At 42.7% G+C, this 26,865-nt stretch overlaps 2 long non-coding RNA genes across 2 annotated transcripts; one reads left to right on the forward strand and one right to left on the reverse strand.

Moving 5' to 3' along the window:
- Positions 1 to 262: 262 nt before the first annotated feature.
- Positions 263 to 5,408, reverse strand: LOC142077420 (uncharacterized). The gene is made up of 2 exons (XR_012671802.1): positions 5,255 to 5,408; positions 263 to 5,197 (listed from the first exon to the last, which is right to left on the reverse strand). It is a non-coding gene; the product is annotated as an uncharacterized LOC142077420 (long non-coding RNA).
- A 14,711-nt stretch (positions 5,409 to 20,119) lies between these two features.
- On the forward strand, positions 20,120 to 21,608 carry LOC142077421 (uncharacterized). Its single transcript, XR_012671803.1, has 3 exons — positions 20,120 to 21,218; positions 21,300 to 21,353; positions 21,469 to 21,608. It is a non-coding gene; the product is annotated as an uncharacterized LOC142077421 (long non-coding RNA).
- The last annotated feature ends 5,257 nt before the right edge of the window (positions 21,609 to 26,865 follow it).

The raw sequence follows: 26,865 nt of genomic DNA on the forward strand, positions 1-26,865 counted from the left end.
CCTTTTCAAAATTTCTAATTTCTACTTTTATCCAGTTCGCTATCTTTATTTTTCAATTTTTTCCTCTATGTCCTGTACCCTGTCGTTACTAAATTTCCTTTCTGTTTCTCAGTTTTACTTCACTGTCGCTATTTTTTAATTTTTTCCTGTCTGTCTTGTACCTAATCAATTCTAAATTTTTCCTTCTGTCTACTTACATTAAGCTGCGTATTGCTGTTTTTTAATTTTTTCATGGCTATCGTGTACCCTGTTGCTTTTTACATTTTCTTTCCATGTCGACTTTAACCAATTCTATTTCCTTAATTGCTGTTGCTTTTAAAATTTTCTGTGTACTTTTATCCCATTTGGGGTCTTTAATTGCCTACCTTTATTTCTTGTCTTTCCTTAATGCTGTCGCTTTTAAATTTTTTTTCTGCATCTGTTTTAGTTCGCTGTTCCTATTTTTTTAATACTTCTTTTTTGTTACTAATCCCCCTCACTTTAAAAATTTTCTTTCTATGCCTACTTTTATTCCCTTTGCTGTCTTTTAAAAATTATTTCTTCTCTTTCTTCTGTGCCATCACTTTCATTACTTAGATCTTCTTTTTACATCTGTTTTAGTTCGCTGTTGTTACTTTTTAATTTTTCCTTATTTCCTTAATCACTGTTGCTTTTAAATTTTTTTGTCTACATTTATCCAGTTTGCTGTCTTTATTTCTTAATTATATCTCATCTTCCTGTAGCGGCCTCGCTGTTTAAATTTTCTTTCTCGATCTCTTTTAGTTTGCTGTCCCTTTTTAATGTTTTTTCCTGTATTTCCCTAATGCCTGTCGCTTTTAAAATGTCCTTTCTCCGCCTATTTTTTTTTCTTCGCTGTCTTATAAGAATTTTTTTTGTCTTTTCTTAGTGCCGTCCCTTTTTACATATTCTTTCTATGTTTCTGTTATAGTTTGCCATTGCTATTTCTTAATTTGTCCTTATTTTCTTAATCCCTGTTGCTTTAAAAATTTTCTACTTCTATCTCATTTGCTGTCTTAATTTTTAAATTATTTTCTCTTGTTTTTCCTTAGTGCCATCGCTTTTTAAATTTTATTTCTTCTTCTCCGTTTTAGTTTGCAAATATTTACTTTCTTCCTTATTTCCTTAATCCTATTTGCTTCTTAAATTTTCTGTCTTCTTTTATTATGTTCACCATCTTGATTTTGTAATTATTTCTTGTCTTTCCTTAGCATCCTCGCTTTTTAGATATTCTTTATAAATATCCATTTTAGTTCGCTGTCTGTTTTTTTTTGTTTTTCCCTTTATTTTCCTTTCCCCCTCGCTTGAAGAAGTTTTTTCTACGCCTACTTTTTCCTCTCTTTGCTATCTTTTTAAAATTATTTCTTTTCTTGCTTCTTTGCTGTGACTTTTTAGATTTTCTTTCTACATTTCAGTTTGCGGGTGCTATTTTTTAATTTTTTCCTTATTTCTGTAATCACCGTCACTTATAAAATTTCTGTCTACTTTTACCGCGTTCGCTGTCTGAATTTTGCTGTCTTTTCTGTCAATAATTTCTCGTCTATCCTCAGTGCTGTCGCTTTTTAAATATTCATCTCTTTTAGTTCAGTGTTTCTACTGCATAATTTTTTCCTTTATTTCCCTAATACCCATTGCTTTCTAATTGTTCTTTCTATGCCTACTTTTATTCCGTTCGCTATCTTTTTAAAATTGTCTTTTCTTTCCGTAGTGACCTAGCTTTTAAAATTTTCTTTCTACATCTCTTTTAGTATGCTGTCCCTATTTTTTAGTTTTTCCCTTTATTTCCCTAAGCCCCTGTTTTTTTTATCTTCTCTCTGTGCCTACTTTTATTCCCTTTGCAGTTCTTAAAAATAATTTCTTGTCTTCCCTTAGTGCCCCTGCTTTCTAAATATTCTTTTTATGTCTCCATTTTAATTTGCCAATGCCATTCTAAAATATTTTTCTCATTTCTTTCATGACTGTTGTTTTTAAAATTTTCTGTCTCCTTTTATCCTATTCGCCGTCTTTATTTTGCTGTCCTTATTTTTTAATTAATTTCTTGTCTTTCCTTAGTGCCATCACTTGAAAAATTTTCTTTCTACATCTCTGTTTTTGCTTTCCCTATTTCTGATTTTTTTTCCTCTATTTCCCTGATGATTGTCGCTTTTTAAGTTTTCTTTCTATGCCTACGTTTATCCCATTCACTGTCTTTACTTTTTAATTATTTCAGCTCTTTCTTCTGTGCCATCACTTTTTATATTTTCTTTCTACATCTCTGTTTTAGTTTGCCTCTACTATTTTAAAATTTTTTTCCTTTTATTTCCCTAATCCCTTTCATTTTTAAAATTTTCTAGTTTTATCCTGTTCCCAGTCTTTACTTAGCTGTCTTTTCTTTTACGTATTTCTTGCCTTTCTTTAGTGCCTTTGCTTTAAGTTTTTTTCTTCATCTGTTTTAGCTTGCTGTCCCTATTTTTTAATATTTCCCTTTATTTCCCTAATTCTCCTCAGTTTTAAAATGTTCTTTCCATGCCTACTTTTATTCCCTTTGATGCCTTTATTTGTTAATTACTTATTCTCTTTCCTTAGTGCCCTAGCTTTTAAAATTTTCTATCTATGTCTGCATTTTATTTTGCTGTTGCTATTTTTTAGTTCTTTCCTCTCTTGATCCCTTGGCTTTTAATATTATCTACTTTTATCGCGTTCGCTGTCGTTAGCTTTTAATTATTTTTCTTGTCTTTCTTTAGTGCATTCCCTTTATAATTTTTCTTTCTATGTCTCTCTTTTTAGTTTGCTGTTGCTATTATTTAAACATTTCCTTATTTCTTTCATCACCTTTGCTGTTAACGTTTTCTAGTCTACTTTTATCCTGTTTATGGTCTTTATTTGTCTATTTTTTAATTATTTCTCATGTTTACTTATCACTGTCACTTTTTGTATGTTCTACGCACATCTCCTTTTTAGTTAGCTGTCCCTATTTTTTAGTTTTTCCCTTTATTTCCTGAATCCTTCTCGCTTCTGAAAAGTTCTTTCTACGCCTACTTTTTTCCCTTTGCCATCTTTTAAAAATTATTTCTTCTCTCGATTCTTTGCTGTCATTTTTAAGATTTTGTTTCTTTCAAACTCTGTTTTAGTTTAATGGTGGTATTTTAAATTTTTTTTCTTTATTTCCTTAATCCTATTTGCTTCTAAAATTTCCTGTCTACTTTTATTCTTTTAGCTGTCTTTATTTTTTTATTATTTCTTGTCTTTCCTTAATGGCTTCGCTTTTTAAATTGTCTTTCTACAACTCTATTTTATTTTGCTGGCCTTTTTAAAATATTTTTTCAGTTTATTTCTGTAATCCTGGTCACTTTTTGGATTTTTTTTACTTCTATCCCGTTCGCTGTTTGTATTTTGCTGTTTTTTTCTTCTTTTAACAATTTCTTGTCTGTTCTCAGTGCCCTCGATGTTTAAATTTTCTTTCTACATCTTTTACTTTGATGTCCCTATTTTTTAGTTTTTCCCTTTAATTTTCTAATCCCTCGCAATTTTTTAATGTTCTCTCTGTGTCTATTTTTATTCCCTTCACTGTCCTTTTTTAATTTCTTCTCTTTCCTTAGTGCCCTCGCTTTTAAGATTTTCTTTCTACGTCTCCATTTTAATTTGCTGTCCCTATTTTTCAGTTTTCCCCTTTATTTCCCTAATCCTCCTCGCTTTCTTAATGTTCTTTCTATGCCTACTTTTATTCCCTTTGCTCTTTTTCTTAATTATTTCTTGTCTTTCCTTCATGCCTTTGCTTTTTAAATTGTCTTTCTACTTTGCCGTTTTAGTTTGCTGTCGCTGTTTTTGAATTTTTTCCTATTGCGTTAATCCCCATTGCTTGTAAAATTTTCAGTCTACCTTATCCTGTTCACTATCTTTATTTATAAATTTTCTCATCTTTCCTTAGTGCGGTCGCTTTTTACAATTTCTGTCTTCATCTGTTTAGTTCGCCGTTGCTATTTTTTAATTCTTTCCTGTCTTAGTCCCTCGGCTTTAAAAATTTTGTTTCTCTGTCTGCTTTTATCTAGTTTGCGGTCTCTGTTTTTATTTTTTTTTTTCTGTTTGTCCTCTTGCCAGTTGGTTTTGAAATTTTCTTTCTATATTTACGTTGATCAAACTCCCTATTATTATTTTTTAATAGGTTTCTGTCTTGGTCACCCTTTTTTATTTTTTAGATTTTTCATGTCTTTCCTAAAAGATGTGGCTTTTTAGTTTTTCCATGTGTAATTTTATCCCATCCAATGTGTTAATTTAATTCTTTCCTGTCTGTCCCGCAGCCTGCGCTCCACTTAATAAATTTTCTTTGTATGTCTCTGTTTAGATCGCTGTCTCTATATTTTTTTTACTTTTCCCCTCTCTTAATCCCTTGGCTTTTAAAATTTTGTTTCTATATGTACCGGTGCTCTAGTTTGCTGTCCCTATTTTTAGTTGTCTGCTGACTGTCCTGTACCTCTTTGCATTTTCAAGTTTCCTTCTATGTGTACTTCCATCAAGCTCCCAATCCCTAATTTATTTTTCTTCCTGTCTCTTATGTATCCCATTACTTTTGAAATTTTTTTCCTTCTCATCTTTTATTCGGTTTCCTCTCCCTATTTTAATTTTTTTTTCCGTTTTCCTTACCCTGTCATTTTTAAAATTTTCTTTTTATGCCTCTGTTCATCTCATTGCCTTTCCCTTGTTTTTAATTCTTTCTTGTTGTGTACTCTGTTGCTTTTAAAATTTTATTTGTATATCTCCATTTATCTAGTTCCCTGTCCATTTTTTTCCTCGCTGTGTTTCCGGTAGCCTGTCGCTTTTTATTTTCGCTTTTGAACCTCCCTCTGCAAAGCTTCCTCGAACAATTGTTAAAATTTCCTGCCTCTCTGTCCTGTTCCCTTTCTAGTTCTCAGTCTATCCATCTTATGTGCTCTCTTTTTTAATTCTTTCCTGTGTTTGTCACTTTTTAATTTCTCTATGACTGCCTCTATCCAGCTTCCTGTCCCTCTTTGTTGTTGTTATTGTTGTTTTTTTTAAAAATCTTTCTGCTTTGTTCCCCTTTTGTAGTTTTCTACATGTCTCACTCTATCCAGTTCTCCATCACTGTAAAATGACACCCCCACCGTCCCTCTGTCTCCTGTCTGTGTCTGTCTCATTCTCTGTCCCTCTCTGTTGTTTCTGTTGTCCCGCTCGGTTCCTCCCCTCTCTCTCCCCTGCTCTCTGACTCACCCCCCCCACCCTTATTTATTGCTCCATCTCCTCATTCTCCTCCTTGCTGCACTCCATTTCTGTCTCTCTCATCACCTGTATGCGGTTCCCCGTCCCTCTCTTGTTCCCTGTATCCCATTTTTTGGCTCCCTGTCCCATACCTGTTGTCTACCTTCCTCTGTCTTTCCTCCTGCTTTCTTCTTCCCTCTTTTCCCTTTGTCCTGCTGCCTTTGGATTCTGAGACTTGGAGCCAACTCGGTGCCGAAATTTTTGATGCGTGTAAAGAAACAAACCTTTGCTGCCTCCTTTGTGCTCCTGGGTGCGTTTCCAGCTGCTGGGCTCTGGGCAAGTGGCTGTGGTTGGGTCCAGGGGAAGGGGTGATGTGCTGTGGGGCTGGGGCCATGGCCCCTCTTCCCGATGGGCTCCAGCTGTGGGCTGGGGCCGCCCAGGTGGAACCCATGAGGTGCGAATGGGGCTGGGCCAGGGGTTTATAAAGGCTGCAGGTGGGGATGGGTCAGGGCAGCCCCCTGTGAGGCTGAGGATGGGGCTGGCCCTGCTATGCTAAAGGGCTCTAGCTGGAGAGGGGGCTGCCTGGGCACGCTTGCCTGCAGCACCCGGCCGAAGAGTGAAACGAAGAAGCTTCCGCAGGCAGTTGTCTCCGGCAAGGAACAGCCCATCCCCGCAGCGAGGAAGGATCTCTCCCAGCAAGCCCTGACAGAGCACACCACCAACACATGGCGCCAGGAGCTCAGTGCCTCTGTTGGCCGCATGTGTGAGCTGCCATGAGTCTGGGAAGCCTCATGGGAGAGAAGCGCTCCAGCCCCTGCTCTTAGGTGGGTGAGGGTCAGGCAGCCGGCACTGCGGAGAAGGAAGGGACAAGGGCAGAAAGAGAAGCCTCAGGGCAGTAAAGGTCTCCTGCCGGTCTCCAGCAGCTGCGGTGAGTTGTGCATCCCACCTCGTCCATCCGGGCCCCTCCCTGCAGTGCTTCTCCAGACCTCTGCCTACCTCCTTGCTCGTCCCTGCCTCCGTCTACCTTTCCAGCTGCCCGGCTCCCTAAGGCTTTTTGCTCTTTTGTCAGCCCTGTTCTATACACCGTCGCCGCCTACATTTCCAGCTCCCCACCTGCCTATTATTTCATTTTTCCCACGCTGCCTTCTTTCTCATTGTTTGTGCAAATTGCATTTCTAGGTCTCCCTCTATTCAGCGTGACCCATCTCTGTTTTCAGTGACTCCCTGTGCTCTGTACCCTGTTGCTCTTCCAATGTCTTTTCCCTGTGGCTCCCTCTCCCGATATTTAACTCCTTACGCATACGGCCAGTATCCCGTTGCTTTCTAAATTTTCTCTCCCTGACTCCAGTTATCCAGTTTCCTGTTCGTGTTTTTAATTTCTTCCTCTACTTCATCACTTTTTAAATTTTGTTTCAATGTCTCCATTTATTTAGTTTGCTGACCCTATTTTTTTTTTCCTCTCTGTTCTCAATTTCTTTGCTTTATATATTTTCTTTCTATGTCTCTGTTTTAGTTTGCCGTCGCTACTTTCTAATTTTTTCTCATTTTCTTAATCTGTTGCTTTTAAAATTTTCTGTCTGCTTTTATTCCATTTGCTGTCTTTTTATTTATTTCTTGTGTTTTCTTAGTGCGGTCACTTTTAAAATTTTCTTTTCATGTCTCTGTTTCAGTTTGGTGTCCCTACTTCATAATTTTTTCCTTTATTTCCCTAATGCCTATCACTTCTTCAATGTTCTTTCTATGCCTACTTTTATTCCCTTTGTTGTTTTCTTTCTTTTGTGCCGTTGCTTTTTATATTTTCTTTCTATGGCTCCATTTTAGTTGGCTGTCACGATTTATTAATTTTTTCCTTATTTTTTTAATCAACCTCGCTTTTAAAATTTTCTGTCTGCTTTTATTTGGGTTGCTGTATTTATTTTTTAATGATTTCTTGTCTTTAGTAGTGCCTTCGCTTTGTAAATTTTCTTTCTGCATCTCTGGCTTACTTAGGTGTCGCTACTTTTTAATTTTTCCCTTTATTTCCCTAATGCCCCTCGCTTTTTAAATGTTCTATGTCTACCTTTTTCCCTTTGATGTATTTATTTTTAATTATTTCTTGTCTTTCCTTAGTGCCCTCAGTTTTATATTTTCTTTCTACATCTGTTTTAGTTTGCTGTACCTATTGCATAATTTTTTTCCTTTATTTCCGTAATGCTTGTTGTTTTTAAAGTTTTCTTTCTATGTCTACTTTTATGCTGTTCCCTGTCTTGAATTTTTAATGATTTCTTGTCTTTCCTTAGTGCTGTCGCTTTGAAAAGTTTTTGTCTATGTATGTCTTTTAGTTCACTGTCGCTATTTTTTAGTTCTTTCCTCTCTTAATCCATCGGCTTGAAAAATTTTCTGCTTTTGTCTTGTTTGTTGTCTTGATTCTCAAATTGTTTTCCTTTGCTTTACTTTTTGCCATGACTTTTAAAATTTTCTTTCTACGTCTCTGTTTTAGTTTGCTTGCTATTTTTTAAATTTTTTCCTCATCTCAATTTTTCGTTCTTTGTACCCCCATTACGTTCGCTGTTTTACTTACTTCATTATTTCTTGTCTTTCCCTAGCGCTCTTGCTTTTAAAATTCTTTCTATCTCTGCATTTTCATTTGCTACCAATATTGTTTAATTCTTTCCTCCCTTAATCCCTTGGCTTTTAAAATGTTGATTCAATGTTTACTGTTATCTACTTTGCTGTCTCTGTTTTCAGTTTTTTTCCTATCTGTCCTGTACCTCATCGTTTTTAAAATTTTCCTTCTATGCCTGCTCTTGTGAAGCTTCCCATCCCTGATTTTTATGTTTCCTGCCTGTCATGTACCCTGTCACTTTAAAAATTTACTTTTTATGTCTCTGTTTATTTAGTTCGTTCTCCCTGTTGTTTAATTTTTTTTTTTTTACTTCTCATAGTCCTTGTTGCTTTTAAAATGTTCCATGTCTACTTTTATGCTGTTTGATGTCTTTAGTTTTGAATTACTTCTTGTCCTTCCTTAGTGCTGCCTTATTTAAAATTTTGGTTGATGTCTCTGTTCTAGTTCAGTGTCCCTATTTTTTAATCTTTTCATGGCTTGTAAACCTTTGTTTCTATGTCTACTTTTATCTACTTTGGTGATCCTATTTGAAAGTTTTTCCTCTCTGTCCTGTATGTCATTGCTTTTTACATTTTCTTTCCGTGACCTCTTTTATCAACAGGCCTATCCTTATTTTTTATTTCTTTCCTGTCTCTCGTTTAACACGTAGCTTTTAAATTTTCTTTCTATGTCTGATTTTATTGAGATCATTGTCTGCATTGTTTCTTATTTCTCTTGTTTCCTTAGTGCCCTTGCTTTTTAAACTTTCTGTCTGCGTCTTGGCTTATTTAGTTTGCTGTTCCTATTTTTTTTAGTTCTTTTCTCTGTTAATTCCTTGGATTTTCAAATTTTGTTTTTATGTCTACTTTTATCACGCTCCCTATCCCTATATTTTATTGCTTTTCTGTCTGTCATGTACCCCCTTGCTTTTAAAATGTACTTGCTATGTCTCCGTTTTTTGTTTTGTCCCTGTTTTTTCATATTTTCCTCTCTTAATCCCATGGCTTTTAAAGTTTTTTTACATGTACTTTTTTTTTCATTTTCTGTCTATACTTTTTAATCTTTTCTTCTCAATCCCCATCGCTTTTAAAATTTACTTTCTATGTTTGTTTATTTAGTTCACAGTCATTATCTTTTTTTCTTTACTTCCTTAATCCCTGTTGCTTTTGATATTTTCTGCGTCTCCTTTTGTCCAGTTCGCTGTCTGAATTTTATTTTTTTTCTTGTCTGTCTTTTATGCTTTTGCTTTTCAAATTTTCTTTTTGTCTGCATTTTTGTTTGTTGTCCTTATTTTTCAAATTTGTTTTCTTTCTTAATCCTCTTTTTTAAATGCCCTTTCTTTGACTACTGTTATCCTGTTCACGCTCTTTATTTTTTGTTTCTTGTCTTCCTTACTACCATCGCTTTTTAAATTTTCTTTCTACGTCTACTTTTATCAAACTCCCATCCCTGTTGTTTAATTCATTCTCATCTGTCGTGTAGCTTGATGTTTTTTTGTGGAGAAGAATTAAGAGGTGGCCTAATGAGTACCAGCTGATTCAAGAACAGAAACAGGTGAAGGGAATTGTGAGCAGACATGTGATCACTGCCAGAAGGAAGATATAAGAGAGGCAACAGAGAGAGACAGAGGGAGAGAGGTGCAATGAATGGAGAGAGATGGTAGGGCTGCCCTGTTATGATAAAGGCTGTGCATGTATGCCACAACAAATGGTGCCCGAACAGGGACTGAAAGAAGAAAACCTGAAGAAAGAAGGTCTTGGAGAAAGAAAATAGAAATATCCGGTGGTGAGCCCCGCTGAACTGCAAAAGCTGTTAAAAAGAAACAGGAAAAAAGCCGTTGAAAGGAAATGGGATAGAAGCTGTTGAAAGGAAACAGGAAAAAAAAGCCGTTGAAAGGAAACAGGATAAAAGAAAAAAGCCGTTGAAAAGAAACGGATACAGAGGTGAGCAGCCGCGGGGAAGTTATATGAACTTTATACATTAGTCATGGGGCAGTCGGCATCTCAGTAGAAGAACTGCAGATGAGGAAAACTTTGCAACTAGAAGTTCTAGAAGGAATATTGTGTGTATGCAGCTCTGCAGAAGTTGCATCCTGCAGAGCAGGTGTTGCAAAACGTGACTGATTTAGCAATTCTGGAGGGAAAGCCAAAAGATAAGAAAGATTCATTTGAACTTGTGCCAACAGCGGATGAAGTTTAGCAGGGATAGAGGCTAAAGCACCATTTGTTCCCGCCCTCCCACCCCAAGAAGATCTGCTGCGGGGATTCGTACCCACACACACATGTATCAGTGATGTTCTAGAGGAAAGTGAACTGTGTGATGGAGAATAGGAAAAAGAATTAGAAATGTTAATAGGAAAAAGAATTAGAAATGTTAAGTTTGTGTAAGGAGGTATGCAAATCAATAAAAGAGTATGGGTTATGGAGAATAGGAAAAAGAATTAGATTAAGGAGGTATGCAAATCAATAAAAGAATATGGGTTATGGAGAATAGGAAAAAGAATTAGAAATGTTAAGTTTGTGTAAGGAGGTATGCAAATCAATAAAAGAATATGGGTTATGGAGAATAGGAAAAAGAATTAGAAATGTTAAGTTTGTCCACCATATGAGGTGATTAAGGAGGTACGCAAATTAATAAAAGAATATGGGTCACAGGTTTCATTTGAATATGAACTTGTTCTAGTGAACATAATGAACAATTTGGCAATTGAGAACAAAAAAGGGGGTGATGTGGAGAAGAATTCTGGAATTGGGAGTTTCGGATAGGACTTTGGCAATGCTACAAAACCATAAACAACAAGGGGGAGATGTGGAGAAGAATTAAGAGGTGGCCTAATGAGTACCAGCTGATTCAAGAACAGAAACAGGTGAAGGGAATTGTGAGCAGACATGTGATAATTGCCAGAAGGAAGATATAAGGGAGGCAACAGAGAGCAACAGAGGGAGAGAGGTGCAATGAATGGAGAGAGATGGTAGGGCTGCCCTGTTATGATAAAGGCTGTGCATGTATGCCGCAACAGTTTTTCATTTAGTTTATATGTCTCGTTTTAGTTCACCGTCCCTATTTGTTAATTTTTTCCTTTATTTCCTTAATCCTGGCGCTTTTAAAATCATCTATGTCTACTTTTATCCAGTTCCTGTTTCTATTTCTGAATTCTTTCCTGTATGTCACGAACCATGTTGCTTTTTAAATTTCCTTTCTATGTCTACTTTCATCTAGTTAACTAAAAAAATTTTAATTTTTTTACTCTCATAGTTCTTTTCGGTTTGAATTTTTGTTTCTAGGTGTACTTTAATATAATTTTCTGTCCCTATTTTGTAATTTTTTCCTGTTTCTTGTATCCCATCGCTTTTACAATTTTTGTTCCATGTCTACTTTTATCAAGATGTCTCTGTCTGATTTTTCATTGTTTCCTATCTGTCCTGCTTTTAAATTTTCTTTCCTTGTGCATTTTTATCCAGTTTGCTGTTTTTTTTTTAATTCATTCTAGTCTGTCCCGTACCTGGTCGCTTTTAGAGTTTTCTTTTTATGTCTCTGTCTAATTAGGTTTTTTTGCTTTTTAATATTTTTTTTTCTTAACTTCTTCACTTTTGAATTTTTGTTTCTATGGTCACTTGTATGTATTTTTATGTGTCTATTATTTGCTTTTTTCTTATCTGTCTTCTACATTGTCACTTTTAACATTTTTTTGCTGTCTATTTTTATCAAGATGTCTAACCTTATTTCTTTATTATTTCCTGTCTGTCCTGTGTCACGTTCCTTTTAAATTTTTTTCTATATCTACTTTTTTCCAGTTCACAGTCTTTATTTTTTATTTCATTCTAGTTTGTGCCATAGCCCGTCGGTTTTTAAATTTTGTTTGTGTCTTTGTTGATTTAGTTTGCTCTTCTTGTTTTTTAACTTTTCCTTTATTTCTTTTATCTTGTCGCTCTTAAAAATTTTTTTGCTATGTCTGCTTTTATATAGTTCCTGTCCCTATTTTGTTTCTTCCTCGTCTGTTGTGTACTCTCTCAATTTTTCTATTTTCTTTCTACGTCTCTGTTTATTTAGTTTGCTGTCCTTATATTTTTATTTTTTCCTCCTTTAATAACTTTTTTCCATTTTTTTATATGTCTACTTTTATCTAGTTTTCTGTCCCTATTTTTTCATTTTTTTTCTCCTCTGCCTTGTGCCCTTTTGCTTTTAAAATTTTCTTCCTATGTCTACTTTTATCAAGCTGCCTATCCCTATTTTTTACTTCTTTCTTCTTTGTCACATACCGTGTCAGTTCTTAAATTTTCTTTGTCTCTTTTTTTTTTCTCTTTTCTTGGTTCATCCCGAGGTTTTAGAGCGTCTCCTCGGCATGCTTTTATCTCTGGAGTGTAATTCATACCCCTCTCGATTTGTCAGAACATCTCTCAGGTCATCGTCTTCCTCAGAGCAGTCTTTTTGTCCTCTCCTCCATCTCGCTCGCCTCCGATGGGTCAGCATCTCCCTCGCGACGTCAGTACTCTGTTCAAACCCCTTTCCGAGTACCTTTGTGCCCTCGAGCAGTCTTCTGTCTCTCTGGTCGCCTCAGCACCCCTCTGTTTCTGTCACGATGCTTCCTGTGAGCATCCTTGTGTTCCATGGCCAACTTTTAGTTCTGCAGCGGGCTTTGTGTCTTTCTTGTTCAGAGATAACTCTCCCTCAGGCTTTTGCTTTGTGTCCCAGAGCCACCTTCTGTCTCTCTTTTGCTCTCGGCACCCTTCTTCTCCCATCATCGTACCTCCTGAGGCCTTCCTCATGATCCAGAGCCCTCTTTTGGTTCTGTAGCGCACTTTGCACCCTTATCGCTCGCTGAGAACCATTCCCGATGCCACCTTTCTTCTCCAGAACAGTTGGATTGTTCTCTGTGCTAACTAGGATACTCTGTTTGGTCCCTGGTCCCCTGAGGACATCTGTAGTCTGTTCAAATCCCCTCTGGACTTCATCATCATGTCCTCGAGCCTTCTTGTGTCTCAGAAGCCCTCTGCTACCGTCACAATGCCTCCCAGGTCTTAGATATTCCCTGCAGCACACTTTTAGCTCCATAAGCACCCTTTGGGCTCCTTGTGTCACAATTGTGCCTCTATTAAGATCTCAATTTCCAAAATAGAGCATTCTTTTTCTTCTCTATGCCATTTAGGATACCTCCCAAGACCTGCCTTGCGCTCCACAGCATTTCGGTAACACTTGACCTCCCTTTCGATCTCTTTTATTCTTCTGTGGTCCCAGTCACCTTGCCTCCCGAGACCTTCTTTGTGTCCCACGGTTCTGTTTAGCTCTGTAATGGCCTTTGATCCTCTCTAGTTACCTCGAACCCCGTTCTTGGGTTTGTTTGAGCTTCAGAGCACATCCTGTGTGCCATCTAGGGTGCCTCTGTTTGGTTCCTGACCTCCTGAGGACATCTGTAGTGTGTTCAGATCCCCTCCAGACTTCTTTCTTGTGTCCCTTAGCCTTCTTTGGTCTCTCTGACCCAATTGGGACCCCTCCAATGGCATCACGATACTTACTGATGCCTTCGAGATTGCCCTTAAAAAAAAAAAGCACACTTTTAACTTTGTAGCTGACCTCGCACCGTTCTCATTTCATCAGAAAAATTCCCATGTCTGAATCTGTGACCCAGCCCAGTCATTCTGTCCTCTCTTTCTTCTAGCCATGCCTCTATTCATTCCCTGGCCCTCTGAGGACACATTTACTCACTTCACACCCCTTCTAGATTTGATCATTGTGTCCCTAATCCTTTTTCTATCTCTCTGGCTTGCTCAGGACATTTTTTCTCCCAGTCACGATGCCTCGCGAGACCTTCCTTGTGCTCCATGTGCATCTTGTAGCGCTTTGAGCAGTAGAGCTCTCGTTTGTTTCTATACACTATCTAGGATTGCTGTGTTTAGTCCCCGGCCGCCCGGGACCATCTGTACTCTGCTCAGATGATCACCCGCATTTCTCTTTGTCGTCCCCAAACCTTCTTTTGTTCATCAGCCCCCCTCAACACCCCTTTCCTCACAGTCACTCTGCCTCCTGAGACCCTCATCGGTTTCCACGGCACCTCATAGCATTTTATCTCCCTTTTCATCTCTCTTGTTTCGTCAGAGCCTCCCGTCTGTCTTTGCTATGCAGCACTCACTTATCTTTCTGCCGTCGAGGGTGTCTCTGTTCTGTTCCTCTCTCTCGGTCACCTGTAGTTTGCCTAGATGCCCTCCTGAGACTGCAAGGCCCTCGCTGTGTTTCCAAGCCTTTTTGTTTTAACCTGCTCCCTCCTAATTCCTCTACTCTATAACAATGTCATCCGAGTCCTTTCTTGTAGTCCGCAGCACTCTCATAGCACTTTAGTTCCCTTTCGATTTTTTTTTTTGTGTGCTTCACAATGCTCTTATCTTACTCTCTGCCATTTAGGATGCCTTCATTCAGTTTCCAGCCCCCTGATGACCTCTGTACTTTGTTGAAATCTGCTTCAGAGTTTCTCATTGTTACCTCTGAGGCTTCTTTGGTCTCTCAGGCCCTGTCAGTACTCTTGCACTCCCTTTGCCGAGCTCTCATGAGACATCCCCTATGCCCCAGAGCGCCGTTCTAGCACGGGAGCGCACTTTGCACCCCTTTTTTTCACCTCAAACCCTTCCTGAGTCAGCATCTGATACCCTGGTAGGTCTTTCTGTCCTCTCGCCCGTTTGGCACTCCTCCGTTCGTTCCCTGGTCGCCTGAGAACATCTGTAATCTGTTCAATTCGCTTTGGAGCTTGTTGCATTCCTGACACTTCTTTGGTGTCTCTGGACCCTTTGAGACCTCTCTAATTCCTGCAATAATGCCTCTTTTTCTGTCAGAATCTATGCTGAAAACTTCGCTGAAACCTTCTTTGTGCTTCACAGCAGTCTGTTTGTTTTCTGTTTTATAGTATGTTTCTGTTTGGCATCTGATACCCCAAGATGACTATTGTCAGCCCAAATATCCTTTTAGAGTTTTTCAGAGAAGGTGATAGCCTTCATCTATTGTGATGGACACATCTCCCAAGATTGTTTTTGTTGTGTTTTGCAACTTTTTTTTGTTTTAGCTACTTAAGTAATAATTAAGCTGTTTCATACAGCTTCTGATACATTTTTTGTATTTCTATGGTGTTTTCATGTTTTCTGTCCTTCGGGACTCATCTAGTTTTGTTAAGGAAGTTAGTTGGAGACACTGTTGAGGTGATTCTGAATTATCAGTGATTTACACTAAATAATTTACTTTTTCACCAGAGATTTTTTTGAGTAGTGATTCTTATGGGACCTAATTATGCTTTGTCATGCAGTCCTATCCAGAACATAGTTCTGGTAGAAATTAGGTAACGTACATGGTCTTGCTAGAAATGAAATATAATCTCTTAACATTTTCTTTTTTTTATAGGAAACTAACACACATAATTTTGGATGTTTTTATCGTATTTTATAAGCTATTTTCCTGTGTAGCTTAGTGTACAATCTCTGTTTTTCTATCTACACCCCAGAAAAATGAAGTTTCATTTCTTACCCGGTCACATTGCTGATGTAATACATGTAGTCGTAGTAAAAGAGCGGGTATCATCATTTCCAATAAGGATTGCTTCCTCTGTTTGGTGCTTTGCATGCTGTAAACTTAAAGCAGATGAGAAAACTCTTTGTTGCTCCTCTGGCCACCTTTATTCTTTGTGGCAATTAGCCCCTCCCCTTTCCCAGGTGATTGTGGGAAGGGTGGTGGGCAGGGCCCGGGGTATATGACCCACAGCCTCTGATCAGGGAGCCTCTTCTGCTCCTGGGTTTCTTTGGGATTAGTGCTTTTCTGTGCATTCTATTGATTGTAGGTTTCAAATTAAGCTATTTGTGTTAATGTGTTTTTGTGGTTAAGAAAACAGATGTGTCTATTTGAGGTTAGGATTTCAAGACCAGTCAAGGTTCAGCAGAATATTTGGTAAAAAGTATGCTTGTATGCAGCTTGGTTTTTTTTTCAGGTTAGTAATTATACATTACATTAAACTTACATTGCCTGCTTAGAGGGAACAATATGGTTTGATAATATGGTAGGGTTTTTTTTGTAAGAGCATTGGTTTTTCCTGAAATTTCTGACATAATTGAACATGGTGTCTTAGTTGTTTTCCAGTTTTTCTGTATCCTGTGCAAGTTGTTTACATGATTTCTTCGTAGTACTGGTGATGAGATTATGTGCTACAGTTTAAAGTGAGCATCTTACATGTATCTGTGCACATTATTTTAGCCTTTATCAAGAAAGCAGCAGAAACCTAAGGCATAGTGTCTTTTAGGCTCATTGCCTTTCTTGATTGGCCGCAGAGTACCTTGTTCCTCAAATCTTTGCAGATTCTGGCAGGTCTCTTGTAGATTATAAGCTTCATGATTTCAGTGAAGTTGCAGGTATGTAGCAGAGCCTGGAATCTGTGGGAAGACAGAGGATAAGAAATGCTTGCTGAATAGAGGTCACAGCTTAGAAAAGCAGGTTTTGAGGAGTGGCTGACAGGTTCAGGTTCAGGCAAATACATGGTAGGAACTGTCAGGAAGGAGTGGGGTTCTTCACCTGATCTTTCAGGTAAACAGAAGGAGGTTCTTAAGTTTTGGGACCAGGGCATCTTTGGGAAAAGGAGCGGGGTTCTAAAGGTGTGACAGCACTTGTGAGCAGATAGTGTCATGGGCTGTGATTGGGGGGTGGTGAGGTCAATTGTTTGGGTTTTGTGCTTTTGGGGTCTTAGTGCTGCTTGAGTATCTAAGTTAGTCAAAGGGATTTATTAGTTTGTTTTGGTGGTGGTCCCTCTCTTTGGGAAAGCAGTGTATAACAGCTGTGTGCCTCTCTGCATTTTCCTGAGGTGGGCCCGGCATCAAAGATTATGGTTCCACCGTCACTGGAGTCAAACCAACTATCTGAGCGGGCGCCTGATGTGGCAACTGACCCCGGAGGCGTAGCATGGGATGCGAGCGAAGCCATGTTAGCCTGCTGGGGGAAAGGATGAGTCTGGGATGTGGCCATTGGGGTAGGGTAAAGAAAAGGGAAGGGTGTCTCCTTCTTACAGGTATTAGTGTTTGTCTTTGCCTTGAACATGCTGATGTTGCTGACTCAGCCTGGAAGATAGGAGCGCAAAGCATGGATTGAGAAAGTTAGCAGAGCGAAGAAGTAAGGATGGGGAAGGTTCACTGTTCATTATGGGATTTGTATGCATCCAGTTGACTTTGTTTTGTTGTTGCTGCAGATGCACAGTAGGGAGCCGGACACCAAAGGGAGGAGGCAAGCGGAGCGCCGTGAGAAGGTAGGCTGGCACGTGACGATGGAGGGAATGTGCTGTTACTAGTTATGTTAACTATGCGACTAGTTAAAGCTCTGTTTTGAAGGTCTAAAATTAGATGCGAAGTCGGATGTCTGCTCCTGAGCTTGTTGGGCAGGGTGGGCGATGAACACCAAACCATAGCAGCAGTTATTTTTGAGGTGTAGAATTGTTTGTGAGCGGGTGACCGTTTCCAGGCACAACGGTCGCTTTGTGTCTCTGTTTTTCTAGGTACTATGGGCGATGTTGGCCATAACATCCAGTGTTAGACTGGGAGCGAGCAGAATGCTATGGCGCTTCTGAGGAGGGCGTTGTTGCATATGATGTTAGTGTTGACTGGTGCATCGGTGACCGATGGCACTCTGTGTTTGTAGATGAAGAGGATCTGGGTGATTGCAGGGTCATCCTAGGTAGCCTATGTGGTGTCTGTAAAGGATGGTTTCTGACCTCCAGCCCTCTGAAAGGCAAGTTGAGAGGCCAATAGTATCTTTGTGTGGGTGGTCAGTTGGGTGGGGGAAACCCAGGTGGGGCAGGCAGGGGGTTTAAAATCAGAGTAGCAGAGAAGGCGGTTTGATATGGGGCACATATGGGCAGACAGAAGGCGTGGGGTCCTTAGCACAAAACATGAGCATCTGCCGGGCAGGGCAGTGCCAGCCTTAGTGTTATTGTGTAGTTTTTGTAGTCTGTTTTCTGTGTCCCATATGATATCTTAATCAAGTCTTGATGTCTCCGTTGTCCCATGTGCGTGGCGGGCGCATTGGTAGCAATACCGAGGGTCTCGTGAGCCTCTGCTCATCAGAGTAATGCTAACTGAGCGTGTCCTTTCTTGCATTTTAAGTCTGATAGATGGATCTATCTTGAGTGTATCGCATATCAGAAGTTTATGGACGGTCATCTTTTTGCGGTGGTGATTAAGGTGGTGTCAGCATCAGCGCTCGAGAGTGGTCTGTTTTCCCCGATCCCTTTTCTGGGACTGCTTCCCTGTGTCTTTATGTTCTTAGGTGTTAAAGCCTGGCTTCTCGTGCATCCATCGTCCAAGTTGCAGACTTAGATTTTTATGATGGGTGATGGAGTCTGAATTTTCTGGGGCTGACGTAGATTGTTTGTTGCAGCCCCGACTGTCTTGTAGCCTGATGGCATCTGTGGGCTGGAGTCGCTTTTCTTGCTGAGACTGTATTGGTGAAGGCTGTAAAGCCGGTATCAGAGCCAGTAGCCCTTGGCAGCAGGTGACAACAGTAATTTGCTTAGTGTTTTGCGGGTGCCTAGGGGATGACTGGAGCCATCTGGGAGTGGCAGCTAAAGTGCTAGTCGAGCAGATAAAATCTCAAAGGTGTTAAAGCATGTCTGCTTGATAGATATATGTTGTTTAATGGCAGGCTGCAGTTGGACTCTAGATGGTGTTCCTAAATAGAAACAAGATCTCTGGAAATGTTAAGCTATTGCTCTGCACCCTGGTGCGTCATTCAATGTTACTGTTTATGCAGGTGGAGAGGGACGAGCCGCACACCACGGGGTGACGGAGGAGAGCGGAGCTGAGTGCTGTAAGAAGATGGGTTGGCCCGTGGTGTCAGAGGCAAGATTTGACTGGTGGCTATACAACTAGAATGTGGTTTGGCTTTTTGGTTTTGTTCTGAAGGTGTGAAGCGACGTGGGATATAGGCACTGGAGCTGAGTCGGGCATAGTAAGCAATGAGTAGTGGGCTGAAGTAGCTGTTAGTTGTCAGATGTCATATTGTTAGTTAAGTCATAAGTGTCCCTAATTGTTTCACTTCCACAGGTGGTACCTGCATCTCAAGACAGCAGTCTGAAAATGGCAGAGGCAGTGCAGGCAACTGGCTGAGGTAAAGGTGCGGGAGATGCGTATTGGTGCGTGTGCGCTCTCGTCTTGGGCAGTATCTCAGCATGTGTCATTGAGTTTTATTTTGGCAGGTGATGCACTTAGGGTCAGAGGAGCAAAGCAGCACCTTGACAAGCGGTCCCAGAAAGCGAGGCGAGAGTCAGCCGGGTTGGCATCTGAGAGCGGAAGTATCCTGCAGCAATTAAGCGAAGCTTTCACCTTCAGTTTTGTAGGTGCTGTGCGGGCTGCCTTTAGAATTGCGTAAGGATTTGAGGTGAGATGGGTAGTAGAGAGGAGGAGCACGGGACGGGTGATGTCTCACAAGCAGAATGGTATTTTTGTCTTTTGCAATCTTAGGTGCCACAAGTAATGTCAGCCGCAGCCTTGGACTCTGGAATTGGCGGGGAGCGGGTGAGCGGAACCCCATGACGTGACTGAGAACGAGGGTGTTATGCAAGATGTTGGCGTCTACAGTCATGATCCTTACTGCTGGTGTACTACAAAGCTAAGTTGGGGCTCCAGTGCCGGAGAGGGATTGCGGGAGCAAGGGGATGGGGTTGGCGATTGCCTGAAGGGTTTTTACAGGTAGTGTAGGGCCGGGGCCTGTCCGGGCAGTGTCCCTTTTGGGCAGGTAAAGGGAGGCAGCTCCTCTTGGGCGTGATGCTAGAGTGTGCCGGGCAGGGCGGTTCCAGCCTGCATGTGTTGTGTCATTTGTGTGGTCTGTCTTCTGTGTCTTAGGCCTTCCTTGGGTCTCGACGCCCATGTTACTCTTTGCGCTCGAGGAGCACGGCATGTGCCTGGGGCGCCATCTCTAGGGTCCCGAACACCTGTACTCATTGGCATAGCGCCCATCAGGCGCTTGTTTTCTTGTGTGACGAGCTTAAAGCGTGCATCTGTCTGGCTTCTTGGGAGTTTCCGCACGGCCCTCTTCTGCGGCATCCCTCCTGGCTGCGTGAGCCGCTCCGCTCTCTACGCGTTCATTTTTCATGGACTCGGGTTTCTTCCCCGCATCCTTAAGTTCTTAGGTCTCGCCGGCCGGCTTCTTGCGTGTACATCCTATCAGTTCTGAGAGTAACTTCTCGTCGTGGGCCATGATGTTCTGCTCTTTCTCTGAGGTTGCCGTAGAGCCGCCTCATGTCACCGTCACAGTCCTGACGGTCGTCTTGCCTGATGGCGTCTTCTGTCCCGGTGTCTTTCTTCTTGCTGAGAGTTTTCTCTTGGCTTTGAGGTGCATCGTTTGTAGCGTTCTGTGCAGTGTCAGTGTGTGCTTGTGTGTGTTTGGCTTGGAGCCGCCCTGCCCGGGGGCGTAGAGTCAGGGGTAGGTGGAATAGCCATAGGAGTTTGTGGTCAGTATGTTGGTATGCCTAGACGGTGGGCGCAAAGGTCATATGGCCGTCTCAGACGCAGTAGCTGTTGGCGGGTTGTGTGGTCAGCTCTTTCAACAGTGTTTTATGGGGATAAGCCCAGGTGAGCGGGAGGGGCTCTTCAGGGGTAATAAAGCAGATAAAATCTGAAAGGCTTGTACGGGTGGGGCTTAAAGGTTGTGGATTGGTGTGGGTTTTTTTAGTGGCAGGATGTATAGTGGGATTCTAGATGGCGTTCCTAAATGGAAAGGAGACCTCTGGACTTGTTTCCCTATCACTCTGCAACCAGGTGACTAGTTTGACACTTTTGTTTTTGCAGATGCAGAGGGACCAGCTGCCTGGCAAAGGGTGATGGAGGAGAAGGGGGGCGGATCGCTGTAAGAAGGTGGGTTGGTGTGTCGTATTAGAGGGAAGATGTGACTGGTGGCTATATGATTAATTTACGGTTTTGTGTTTTTGTTTTTTTTTTTCCTTTTTTAATTTGAAGGTGCAAATCGAGCAGCGATGTGGGATATGGGCATGGGAGCTGACTTGGGCAGGGTGAGCGGGTGAGCACTGATTGGTGGGCTGAAGTAGTGGTTATTTTTCAGGTGTTGAATTGTTGGTGAAGTCATAAGCAACCCACGTTGTTTGGGCCTTACAGGTGGTACACCAACCTTGGCGTGGTGCCCCAAGCTGATGGAGGCCAGGGGTGGCGAGCTGTTCAGGTAAAGGAGTGCAAGAAAGGGATTGGTGCAGGTGGGCTGCGGTTTCGGGCCGTATCTCCTCATGTGCCTTTTTGCTTGGTTTTTTTGCAGGTGCCGCTCTATGGGGCCCCGCTGCTGCCAAGAGGTCCGAGCAGGTGAGGCAGTTGTGGGCCAGGTCGGTGTCTGATGGGAAAGTATTATATGGCGACTCATTGCAGAGTTTTGCTCTGGTTTTGCAGGTCCTGTTTGGGCTGCCTTTGGCATTGGAGGAGCGTTTGAGGTGAGCTGGGTAGTACAGGGGAGGAGCGCGGGGCTGGTGATTTCTGGCAAGCACAATGGTAACTTTTTGTCGGTATCCTAGGCGTCAGAAGCGACAACGGCCGCGGCGTCAGACTCTGGAATTGGCGGGGAGTGGGTGAGCGGAACCCCACGGCGCGTCTGAGGTGGGGGTTGTTGTGGGAAGGGTCCCTGTGGATCGATGTGCTGCTGACTGATGGCAGTGTTACGTGTGGATTGGCTTGTCTTTGCAGATGATGAAGAGGAACCTGGATTCATCCAGTGGGCTGGCTGTGGTTTTCCTTGTTGAGGATGGGTTCAGACTTCCGGCCCTCCTAAAGCTAAGTTGGGGCACCGGCACGGCACCAAGGGAGGGTGGGGACTGGGTTGGTGATTGCCTAAAGAGGTTTTAAAGACAGTGTAGGGCAGGGGGCTGTCCAGGGACAGTCCCCCTTGGGCAGTTAAAGGGAGCAGGTTACTTATCAGCATGATGTTAGTGTGAACCGGGCAGGGCAGTTCCAGCCTGTGTCTGTTGTTGTGTAGTTTGTGTGGTCTGTCCTCTGTGTCTTAAACATTCCTGGGCCTCAATGTCCTAATTGCTCTTTGCACTCAAGGGGCACAGCATGTGCCTTGGCCACTATCCCTAGGGTCTCAAACACCCATACTCATTGGCTTAGTGCCCATCAGTTTCTTCTTTGTGTTAAGCTTAAAGCGTGGATCGTTCTCGTGTCTTGAAGTTTCCGGATGGTCATCTCTTGTGGCATCCTTCCTGGCTGCGTGTGCAGCTCTACTCTCTAGACATCCATTTTTGCAGACTGGGATTGTTTCCCTGCATCCTTATGCTTTCAAGTCTTGAGGCCAGGCTTCTTGCGCATCCATCTTCTCAGTTTTGAAAGCAACTCCTTGTCACGGGCCATGACATTCTACTCTTTCTGTGGTGTTGCCATAGAGCATCCTCACGTCACAGCCCTGCAGGTCTTCTTGCCTGACGGCATCTTCCGTTTAGGTGTCATTCTTGCCAAGAGTTCTCTCTCCTCTTTGAGATGCGTTGTTTGTAGGGTTCTGTATAGTGTTGGTCTGTGCATGTGTGTGTTTGGCTTGGAGCAGCCCTGCCCAGGGTTGTAGAGTCAGGTATAGGTGGAATAGCCATAAGAGTCTATGGTTAATATGTTGATATGCCTAGACCGTTGAGGCAAAGGTTGTACAGTCATCTCGGATCGAGTAGCCATCAGCAGGTTGTGTGGACAGCTCTTTCAATGGTGTTTCATGGGGAGGTGCAGAGCTGTGTGGGAGGGGCTGGTCAGGGGTAGTGGTAGTAAAGCAGATTGAATCTCCAAGGTGTTAATGCTTATATGTTTGGGGCTTAAAGGTTGTGGGTCGTTTGGGTGTGGTTTTTATTAATGGCAGGATGTATTGTTGGATTCTTAATGGTATTCCTAAATGGAAAGATGACTTCTGGAATTGTTAAGCTATTGCTCTGCATCTGGGTGACTTCTTCGACGTTATTGCTTTTTCAGATGCAGACGGACAAGCCACGCACCAAAGGGTGACGTAGGAGAGGCGAGTGGAGTGCTGTAAGAAGGTGGGTTGTTGCATGATATTAGTGGGACGATGTGACTGGTGGCTATATGACTACATTATGGTGTGGTGTTCTTTTTATTTGAAGGGTGCAAAGGGAGGAGGTATGTGGGATACGGGCACTGGAGCTGACTTGGGCAAGGTGAGTGGTGACTGATGGGCCTAAGTAGCGGTTATTTTTCAGGTGCTGTACTGCTGGTGAAGTTGTAAGCAACCCTTGTTGTTTGTGTTTTACAGGTGGTGCAGAAACCTTAACATGGCAACTGAGGCTCGGTGGGTGAGCTGTCAAGGTAAAGGAGTGAGAGACACGTATTGGTGTGAGCAGGCTACAGTTTTGGGCAGTATCTCGGCATGTGCCTTTTTGCTTCCGTTTCTGCAGGTGCTGTATGCAGGCTCGGAGGGGCGATGCTGCTGCATGCTGACGAGGGGTCTGAGAAGGTGAGGCGGTTGTGGGCTGGGTTGGTGTCTAATAGCGAAGTATTACATGGCAACTCAGTGAAGTGTTTCTCTGTGTGATCTTGCAGGTGCTGTGTGGGCCACCTTTGGAATTGGATGAGCGTTTGAGGTGAGCTGGGTAGTAGAGAAGGAGGAGCATGGGACTGGTGATTTCTCAGAAATGCAATGGTAACTTTGTGTGTCTTTGGTATCTTACGTGCCACAAGTAATGGTGACCGCAGCGTCCGACTCTGGAATTGGCGTGGAGCAGGCAAGTTCAATGCCACGGTTCTTGTGCGGATGAGGGTGTTGTGGAAGAGAGCGGTGTCCACTGTCATGATGCTTACTGCTGGTATGGTGTTTTGTAGTTTTTTTTTTTTCAGATGCTGGAGGGGAACCTGGTGATTGCAGGAAAATATCAGCTAGCCAATGTGTTTTTTGTCAGGATGCATTCAGACTCCTGGCCCTCTCAAAGCTAAGTTGAGGGACGATGGCTGGGGAGGGGGCAAGGAGACAAGGTTGGCAACTGTAGGGAGGTGCATTTAAAGTTTATGTAGGGCAAAGGGCTGTCCAGGAACAGTCTCCTTTGGGCAGTTAAAGGGAGCGGGTTACTCTTCAGCATGAGGCTAGGGCCGGGCAGTTCCAGCCTGTGTCTGTTGTTGTGTAGTTTGTGTGGTCTGTCTTCTGTGTCTTAGGCCTTCTGCAGGTCTTGATGTCCTCTTTGTGCTCGAGGAGCACAGCGCACGCCTCCGGCGCCATCCCTAGGATCTTGAACGCCTCTACTCATTGGTGTAGCGCCAATCAGGCACTTTTTCCTTGTGTTACAAGTTCAAAACGTGGATTGGTCTTGTGTCTCAGAAGTTTCTGGACGGTCATCTCTTGCGGCATCTTTCCCGGCTGTGTGAGCAGTTCTGCTCTCTAGCTGTCTGTTTTCACAGACTGGGGTTTCTTGCCTGCATCCTTACGTTCTCACGTCTTGAGGCCAGGCTTCTTGTGTGTACATCCTCTCTGTTTTGAGAATAACTTCTTGTCATGGGCCATGATGTCGTACTCTTTCTGGGGTTGCCACAGAGCCTCTTCACATCACTGTCATGGTCCCATGCATTGTCTTGCCAAATGGCATCTTCCGTTCGGGTGTCATTCTTGCTGAGAGTTTTCTCTCCTCTTTGAGGCACATTTTTTTTTTGTAGGGTTCCATGTAGTGTCAGTCTGTGCGTGTGTGTGTTTGGCTTGGAGCTGCCCTGCCTGGGGCGTGTAGAGTCAGGGGGAGGTGGAATAGCCATAAGAGTCTATGGTTAATACGTTGATATGCGTAGACTGTTGAGGCAATGGTTGTACGGTCATCTAGGTCTCAGTGGCTGTTGGCAGGCTGTGTGGACAGCTCTTTCGATAATGTTTTATGGGGATGAGCTGAGCCATGTGGGAAGTGCTGTTCAGGGGTAGTGAAGGAAATTGAATCTCAAAGGCAATAAGGCTTGTGTGTGTACAGCTTAATGTTTGATTTATAAAATTTGTTGAATGGCAGGAAGTATAGTTGGATTCTAGATGGTGTTCTTACATGGACAGAAGTCCTCTGCAATTGCTAGGCTATCGCTCTGCATCCGGGTGACTCATTCAATATCATTTTTGCAGATGCAGAGGAATGAGCGGAGCACTAGAAGCAGGAGGGTTGGTGCGTGGTATTAGAGGGAAGATGTGACTGGTGGCTATATGACTACGTTATGGTATTTCTATTTTTTTAATTTGAAGGGGTAAAGGGAGGAGCAATATGGGATATGGGCACCGGAGCTGACTCGTCAAGGTTGAGTGGTGATTGGCGGGCTGAAGTAGCGGTTATTTTTCAGGTGGTGTATTGCTGGTGAAGTTATAAGCAACCCACGTTGTTTGTGTTTTACAGGTGGTGCGCAAGCTTCAATGTGACAACCCAAAATGATGGAGGCTGGACAGCTGAGTGGCCGAGGTCAATGAGAGGGTGATAGGAGTCACTGTGGGCAGGCTGCAGTTTTGGGCAGTATCTCAGCATGTGCTTTTTCGCTTGGGTTTTTGCAGGCGCCGCACGCAGGCTCGAAGGGGCGACGCTGCCGCATGCTGACGAAGGGGTCCGAGAAGGTGAGGCGGTTGTGGGCCGGGTTGGCGTCTAATAGTGAAGTATTATATGGCAACGCAGTGAAGTGTTTCTCTGTGTGATCTTGCAGGTGCTGTGTGGGCCGCCTTTGGAATTGGATGAGCGTTTGAGGTGAGCTGGGTAGCAGAGAGGAGGAGCATGGGACTGGTGATTTCTCACAAATGCAATGGTAACTTTGTGTGTCTTTGGTATCTTACGTGCCACAAGTAATGGTGGCCGCAGCGTCCGACTCTGGAATTGGCGTGGAGCAGGCAAGTTCAATGCCACGGTTCTTGTGCGGATGAGGGTGTTGTGGAAGAGAGCGGTGTCTACTGTCATGATGCTTACTGCTGGTATGGTGTTTTGTAGTTGTTTTTTTTTTTTTCAGATGCTGGAGGGGAACCTGGTGACTGCAGGAAAATATCAGCTAGCCAATGTGTTTTTTGTCAGGATGCATTCAGACTCCTGGCCCTCTCAAAGCTAAGTTGAGGGACGATGGCTGGGGAGGGGGCAAGGAGACAAGGTTGGCAACTGTAGGGAGGTGCATTTAAAGTTTATGTAGGGCAAAGGGCTGTCCAGGAACAGTCTCCTTTGGGCAGTTAAAGGGAGCAGGTTACTCTTCAGCATGAGGCTAGGGCCGGGCAGTTCCAGCCTGTGTCTGTTGTTGTGTAGTTTGTGTGGTCTGTCTTCTGTGTCTTAGGCCTTCTGCAGGTCTTGATGTCCTCTTTGTGCTCGAGGAGCACAGCGCACGCCTCCGGCGCCATCCCTAGGATCTTGAACGCCTCTACTCATTGGTGTAGCGCCAATAGGGCACTTTTTCCTTGTGTTACAAGCTGAAAGCGTGGATCGGTCTTGTGTCTCAAAGTTTCCGGATGGTCATATTTTGCGGCATCCTTCCCGGCTGTGTGAGCAGCTCTGCTCTATAGCCATATGTTTTAGTGGACTGGGATTGTTTCCCTGCATCTTTACGTTCTCAGGTCTTGAGGCCAGGCTTCTTGTGTGTACATCCTCTCAGTTTTGAGAGCAACTCCTTGTCACGGGTCATGATGCTCTACTCTCTCTGGGGTTGCCCCAGAGCCTCCTCACGTCACCGTCACAGTCCCGCAGGTCGTCTTGCCTGATGATGTCTTCTGTCTGGGTCTCATTCTTCTTGCTGAGATTTTTCTCTCATCTTTGAGGCATGCAGTTTAGTGTTGTGTAGTGTTGGTCTGTGCACGTGTGTCGCTTGGAGAAGCCCTGCCCGGGGTTGTAGAGTCAGGTATAGGTGGAATAGCCATAAGAGTCTATAGTTAATATGTTGATGTGCCTAGACCATTGAGGCAACGGTTGTACAGTCATCTAGGACTCAGTAGCTGTTGGCAGGCTGTGTGGACAGCTCTTTTAATGATGTCTTATGGTGATGAGCTGAGCCATGTGGGAATGGCTGTTAAGGGGAAGTGAAGCAGATTGAGTCTCAAAGGTGTTAAGGCTTGTATGTATAGGGGTAAATGTTTAACTTCTAAATTTTGTTTAATGACAGTATGTACAGTTGGAT

This window comes from Calonectris borealis, unplaced genomic scaffold (assembly GCF_964195595.1).
Source record: "Calonectris borealis unplaced genomic scaffold, bCalBor7.hap1.2 HAP1_SCAFFOLD_247, whole genome shotgun sequence".
Taxonomy (NCBI): domain Eukaryota; kingdom Metazoa; phylum Chordata; class Aves; order Procellariiformes; family Procellariidae; genus Calonectris; species Calonectris borealis.